We start from the raw sequence: 5,903 nt of genomic DNA, 5'->3' as shown, positions 1-5,903 counted from the left end.
AATCTGTCTCGATAAGTAGGGCTCCTGAGGGACACAGGGATGGCTGAACATTAGAGATTCTATCTACTCAACTCCTCTGCCATTAGGCACCACATTCACAGACTACAGGAAAAGCAGTGTGAGATTTTCTCAACAGATGCAGAAAAAGCATTTTACTAAAGGAAGAAACACTGTTACGATTAAAATTCTGGAACATAAAGGAAACAAGAAAACTTCCTTAACTTGAGAAAGGCTACCCACCAATAACGTAGATAGGTGTTTTATTTAATGGATAAAACTTAGACACACACCTTTAAGATTGCAAACAAGACAGCAGGATGCCTGTTGCTTGTGCTAATGTTCGACAGTACTGGGCGCTCTGGCCAATACAATAAATTAAGAATAAAGGAAAAGTATAAATATAAATGGAAGATATAGGTGTTCGCAGCCACTGCCGCACCACCGTGGCTCTCAAACGCGAGCGCCGCCTCTCGCTCGCCGAGCTCCAGCCGAAGGAGAAGGGGGGTAAGTAAGGAGGTCTTCATACCATGGCTCGTGCAAAGCAGACTGCCTGCAAATCGACCGGTGGTAAAGCACCCAGGAAGCAACTGGCTACAAAAGCCACTCTCAAGAGTGCGCCCTTGGCCGGGCGCGGTGGCTCACGCCTGTAATCCTAGCTCTCTGGGAGGCCGAGGCTGGCGGATTGTTTGAGCTCAGGAGTTGGAAACCAGGCTGAGCAAGAGTGAGACCTCCCCCTAGCTCTACTAAAAATAGAAAGATATTAATTGGACAACTGAAAATATACAGAAAAAATTAGCCGGGCATGGTGGCGCATGCCTGTAGTGCCAGCTACTCGGGAGGCTGAGGCAGGAGGCTCGCTTGAGCCCAGGAGTTTGAGGTTGCTGTGAGCTAGGCTGACGCCACTGCACTCACTCTAGCCCGGGCAACACAGGGAGACTCTGTCTCAAAAAAAAAAAAAGAATGCGCCCTCTACTGGAGGGGTGAATAAACCTCATCGCTACAGGCCTGGTACAGTGGCACTCTGTGAAATTAGACGTTATCACAAGTCCACTGAACTGATTCGCAAAACTTCCTTTCCAGCGTCTGGTGCGAGAAATTGCTCAGGACTTCAAAACAGATCTGCGCTTCCAGAGCGCAGCTATTGGTGCTCTGCAGGAAGCAAGTGAGGCCTATCTGGTTGGCCTTTTTTTTTTTTTGAGACAGAGTCTCACTCTGTTGCCCTGGCTAGAGTGAGTGCTGTGGCGTCACCCTAGCTCACAGCAACCTCAAACTCCTGGACTCAGCCTCCCGATTTCTATTTTTTTTAGTAGAGATGGGGGTCTCACTTTTGCTCAGGCTGGTCTCGAACTCCTGACCTTGAGCGATCCACCCACCTCGGCTTCCCAGAGTGCTAGGATTACAGGCGTGAGCCACCTGGTTGGCCTTTTTTAAGACACCAATCTGTGTGCTATCCATGCCAAATGTGAAACAATTATGCCAAAAGACATCCAGCTAGCACGTCGCATACGTGGAGAACGTGCTTAAGAATCCACTATGATGGGAAAACATTTCATTCTCAAAAAAAAAAAATTCTCTTCTTCCTGTTATTGGTAGTTCTGAACGTTAGATTTTTTTTTTTTCCCATGGGGTCAAAAGGTACCCAAGTATATGATTTCGAGTGGAAAAATAGGGGTCAGAAATCAGGTATTGGCAGTTTTTCCATTTTCATTTGTGTGTGAATTTTTAATACAAATGCGGGGATGTGAAGCATTAATGTAAGTCAAATGTTTCAGTGAACAAGTTTCAGCAGTTCAACTTTATAACAATTATAAATAAACCTGTTAAATTTTTCTGGACAATGCCAGCATTTGAATTTTATTAAAACAAGTAAATTTCTTATTGACGGCAACTGAATGGTGTTTGTAGCATTTTTATCATACAGTAGATTCCATCCATTCACTATACTTTTCTAACTGAGTTGTCCTACATACAAGTACATGTTTTTAATGTTGTCTGCCTTCTGTGCTGTTCCTGTAAGTTTGCTGTTAAAATACATTAAACTATAAAAATATATATATATATAAATGGAAGATATAGAACTGTCATTGTTTGGAAATGAGATGATAATAACCAACTAAACCAGCAAATTATCTGAATAACTGTAAGAGTCTGTCAAGGTTGCTATATGTATGATCAACTTAAAAAACATTAATAAATTGTGTTCCTCCACACTCATAATAACCAAATAGAAAATATAATAGAAAATAAGATTCATTCATAAGAGCAGCAAATACTCTGAAGTATCTGAGAGTTAAGCCAGTAAAAATGAACAAGAACTGTATGGAGAAAAATATTAAAGTCTACTAAGATCACAAAGAAAGATAAATGAAGGCTATTCTATGTACCATATACTATGTAAATATGTCAATTCTCTCTGAATTAACCCACAAATTCAATGGAAATCCAATCAAAATTCCACTAGAAATTTTTTTAGAAACTCAACAAACTTACTCTAAAATGTATAGAAAATAAAATAGCAAAATTTATTGTTCTAAAGTAAATAAAAAAGGCTGGGCGCGGTGGCTCAGGCCTGTAATCCTAGCACTCTGGGAGGCCGATATGGGTGGATCGTTTGAGCTCAGGAGTTCGAGACCAGCCTGAGCAAGAGCGAGACCCCGTCTCTACTAAAAATAGAAAGAAATTATCTGGACAACTAAAAATATATAGAAAAAATTAGCCGGGCATGGTGGCACATGTCTACAGTCCCAGCTACTTGGGAGGCTGAGGCAGAGGATTGCTTGAGCCCAGGAGTGTGAGGTTGCTGTGAGCTAGGCTGACGCCACGGCACTCTAGCCTGGGCAACGGAGCGAGACTCTGTCTCAAAAAATAAATAAATAAATAAATAAATAAAGTAAATAAAAATCAAGACTCTTTATGTTGCAGAATTAAGCAATTAGATTAGAAAAGAAGGTATGACAGGATTACTTGGCACGGGAGAAATAAAAAGATAAAACTGTCTTCACAGATATGATCATTGTAGAAAACTAATAGAATCTACAAAAATGCTACTAGAACAAATAAATGAGTTTAGCAAGGCTGCAGGATATAAAATCAATATACGAAAATCAATTGTATTTCTATACTGGCAACAAATGCTTGCAAATTGAATATTTAAAACAATGCCCTTTTCTAGCCATTGAAACTACAAAGATAAATAAACATTTTTAAAAGTATCCTTTACAATAACACCAAAAGATATGAAACACTTAATGGCAAATCTGACAAAAGATGGGTAAAATCTGTAAAAACACTGAAAACTATTATACAAAATGATGCTAAATTTACAGAAGACCCAAATGAATGGAGAGATATACATACTGTGTTCATGGGACGAAAAAGCTGTCAGTTCTTCCCAAATTAATCTATGGACTCAACACAATTCCAATCAAAATGTCCAAATGCCAGAAGGCTTCTTTTTTTTTTTCTTTTTGAGACAGTCTCGCTCTGTTGCCCGGGCTAGAGGGCAGTGGCCTCATCATTGCAACCTCAAACTCCTGGGCTCAAGCAATCCTCCTGCCTCAGTCTCCTGGAGTGCTAGGATTATAGGTGTGAGCCACCATGCCTGGCCAGCTTTTTTTGGGAGGGGGGGGGAGAAATTGACAAATGATTCTAATATTTATATCAAAATGCAGAGAACCTAAAAGAGCCAAAATAACTGTGCAAAGAAACAAAGTTGAACTAGCACTACCTGATTTCAACGCTAATTAGAGAGCTACAGTAATCAAGACAGTGTGGTATTGGCACAAAGATAGATCAGTAAGTCAGGATAGAAAAGTGCAGATATGTACCCACATGTATGTGGACAGTTTTAAGAAAGGTTCAAATGCAGTTCAGTAGAGTAAGCATAGTCTTTTCAACAAACGATATTGGAACAATTGGATATCCATATTGAAAAAATTTTTTGGCTTTCTAATTTTGCTGTGTGATTGGTGTAATGAGGCATCTGGTCATTTTAGTTTGGATTTTTCAGGGTACTGATGAGTTTAAGCATCTCTCCATATTCTTCTCAAGTATCTGGGTTTCCCCTTCCATGAACTGCCTGTTCTTATCTTTCCCACATTGGTCTATTGGGTTTCCTGTCTCTTTCTCATTGATTTACAGGCATTCCTTTTTTCATTCTGAATATTAATCCACTGTTGTTTTTTGATATTGCAAATACCTCCTCCTAGTGGCCTGTCTTCTTTGTTAAGTCAGATGTTAAAAAGAATTTTTCCTGATAACCCAGAATTGATTTCAAGGACATAAAACTGAGGACTCAGATGCATCAAGTACTATGTATTCTACAGAAAACTACAAACAGGGTCATAATCATTTGGATTATTTCAAGTTTTTGGCTGTTATGAATAAAGCCACTGTAAACGTTTACATATAGGTTTCTGTGGGAACAAAGATGTTCATTTCAGCCAACTAATGGTTATAATTCAATCATGATGTGACAAGTGGAGCTGCATCCCTATCACTCTTTTCTCATAGCATACTAAATTTGATATGTAACCAACTGTTTTTCCGGTAAAAAGATTCCAGAGAATGTAACCAACTGTTAAACCATTTCTCACCTTCAAGTTATAATTATTAAACTTCTTTCAGCATCAGCACCACTTATGTGAGCGTCACCCATTAGTCAATGACTGGATTCTTTGCTGAATCAGGTAATAGCTTTTAAATAACGGAAGAACGATTGCCTCACTTTTTTGTGCTATTCACAATGTAATGACTATAGACACAACACGCTTTTAACTTTAATTTTCATTAACATTTTCTCTATCACTTTAAGTTTAAACACGCAACAATACGATCAATCCATCCCTGATTTGTAGCGTGTGCCGATTTCCATGGTGCAAATTTGACCACGACTGCCAAGTTCAAGCTGCCAATGTGACGTCACCAAAAGTGGAGTTGGGCTGAGGGGTGCAGCATCTCCACCATTCAGTTACAACACATGTAAACAACGTCAAGAGCGTGGATAATAGCAGAATGAAGTAAAATGCCTTTTTTAAAAAGATGAAATAGTAAAATGAGTATAATTGTAGGGACCGTCCCTGGGCAAAAATTGGCTTAAGCCCAGAGTCAGTGAAACTGGATGTGCTCTCCTTGGGGCTAGAGGACAATAGGTCCGGACAGGGCCTCTTGACCAAACAGAACTATTCCTCATGACGGACAGCTTTATGACAGATAACCAAGCGCCTGGGGTCTTGCAAACAAGCCAAGGCAACTCATTGTCCCGCATACAGTAATGAGATAAAGAAGTTAAGATGCAAACATCTGCTTCCATTGAGCAATCGTCTAGAAGGAATGAAAATGTGTTTTCCTCAAGGCGCCCAAGGTAGTCACATACCAGGAAGTAGCTGTCGGACATAGAAAAAGTATATAATAAAACGACTGGTGGAATCAACCACTGCAGTCTTGTACGTCTTGTGTGTGTCTGTGTGTTTCTTTCTGTGTCCATCCCCCGTTCTGCAATTGGGCCGCAACATAATAAAGTGAAGTTTAATTTTTGTTAATATCTATATTTAATGATAAGCTCGTAAAATTGCCGAACATTTAACAATCGGCTCTTGGACACCAGCTCCGACACCTGCCCTGGAGCCAGGACCCTTACTGCACTGGGTGGGTGACCAGTGCACCCCACAGCACCTTCTGGGTGCCCTCTGACCCCGAAGCCCTACTCTGAGACACGCGCTGCCCCAACTTTTACAAGCGGCCACCAAGGAACCCGTACGCGGGGCTCCGTGGCCGCGGGGTGGGCAATGGGGAGCAAGGCGTGGATCTAGCCCAGGGGACGGGAGGCACGCTCGGGCGGCCGAGTGGCCTCCTGTCCGTACTCGCTCGCTCCCCGTACAGCCGGCGCTGTCCAGGTGCTGGCC

At 41.2% G+C, this 5,903-nt stretch overlaps 1 pseudogene; it reads left to right on the top strand.

Annotated features, from left to right (window-relative positions):
- The first annotated feature begins 527 nt into the window (after positions 1–527).
- On the top strand, positions 528–1,569 carry LOC105826208 (annotated as a pseudogene).
- The last annotated feature ends 4,334 nt before the right edge of the window (positions 1,570–5,903 follow it).

This window comes from Propithecus coquereli, unplaced genomic scaffold (genome assembly GCF_000956105.1).
Source record: "Propithecus coquereli isolate 6110/MARCELLA unplaced genomic scaffold, Pcoq_1.0 Scaffold862, whole genome shotgun sequence".
Taxonomy (NCBI): domain Eukaryota; kingdom Metazoa; phylum Chordata; class Mammalia; order Primates; family Indriidae; genus Propithecus; species Propithecus coquereli.
This window is presented reverse-complemented; position numbering and strand designations above follow the sequence as displayed.